Source organism: Phacochoerus africanus, chromosome 2 (assembly GCF_016906955.1).
Source record: "Phacochoerus africanus isolate WHEZ1 chromosome 2, ROS_Pafr_v1, whole genome shotgun sequence".
NCBI classification, from domain to species: domain Eukaryota; kingdom Metazoa; phylum Chordata; class Mammalia; order Artiodactyla; family Suidae; genus Phacochoerus; species Phacochoerus africanus.
In genome coordinates, this window is record NC_062545.1 from 173,491,534 (window position 1) to 173,492,796 (window position 1,263).

The 1,263-nt window shown below is 39.4% G+C and overlaps 1 non-coding gene across 1 annotated transcript; it reads left to right on the plus strand.

The window, feature by feature from the left end:
- Positions 1 to 791: 791 nt before the first annotated feature.
- On the plus strand, positions 792 to 898 carry LOC125121815 (U6 spliceosomal RNA). Its single transcript, XR_007133666.1, has one exon. It is a non-coding gene; the product is annotated as a U6 spliceosomal RNA (small nuclear RNA).
- Positions 899 to 1,263: the final 365 nt, after the last annotated feature.

Sequence of the window (1,263 nt, forward strand, 5' to 3'; positions counted from 1 at the left end):
ACATTTTGGACCAGATAATCTTTTTTTGGGTTGGGAAGAAGGAGATTTTTGTTCATTAAGTTGTTTAACCATATCCATGGTTCTATTTGCTGGATGCCATAGATGTCTATAGAACCCCCTCCCAGATTGCGACAATCAAAAAAATGTCTCCATACATTGCTAAATGCCAAATTTGAGAATCGTGAAATAGATACTATTGTGTTCTCCCTGCAGAAAAATCTGTTGGTCAAGAAAAGATTACTTCACTAAATTTACCACAGCAAGAAATAGTTCCACTTTGGTATTTAAGTAACTCAACAGATACAAGTTAGGTCAATTTATTTTCAGAGTTTTCTTGTTTAGGCTCAAGAAGTTAAGGTTGGCCTTTTGAAGGGGTAGATTGATTAGGACTTGGTGAACATAAAACAGTTCAGCATTGGAGGACAGGAGGAGAAAGTCTTAAGGTAAGTCTTGAGTAATTTGTTTTATTGAAAAGATTGCTGACCGCTTGTTAGGTATATTGATTTCCTAGTATAAATAGTAAAGTTATTTATTGGTTTGAAGTCTCATCTTCCTGGACAAGAATTTCCTGCTATGAATTGATATAGATAGTCTTAGTTTTTGGTCATATCAGTTTGCTTATGTTGTTACAAATTGTTTCATTTTCCAGACCTTCATTTTGTTACTGACCCTTTTATGTCATTCCAGAACAAGTGTCCTCCTGCCAGACATCCTTGGAGCCAGCTGAGTAAGAGCAGTACTGAAATGGATTCAGAAGCAGTTTTATTCTTTCATCAAAAATTGAGAGGGATGTGCTCGCTTTGGCAGCACATATGCTAAAATTGGAACGATACAGAGAAGATTAGCATGGCCCCTGCACAAGGATGACACGCAAACTCATGAAGCATTCCCTATTTAAAAAAAAAGTGGAGAGGGATGAGTTCACACTCTAGAGTGCATACTCTCCATTATCCTCAATGTGCTGTGGGCAGGGCTTATTTATTTACAGGGATCTCCTCAGCGGGGAAGGGAGCAAGCAGAGTTCTTCCAGTTCTCGCAGAGCTGCACTGCTCCTATTCCAGAAGAGGTCATGCCTCTCTGCACTTGGTCTGCAGGGCTGAAGTCTTGGGCGCAACCATTTCACTCTAGGAACTTTGGACCACAGAGCCTCTGGCAGGTGCAGCCTCCGCTCATGGCCACCTAAGAGCATGTGAAACCAGATGAAGCATAAAAAAAGGAAAAAAAGGTTAGACTTTATTTTATTACCTAAATTCTATTTTTACT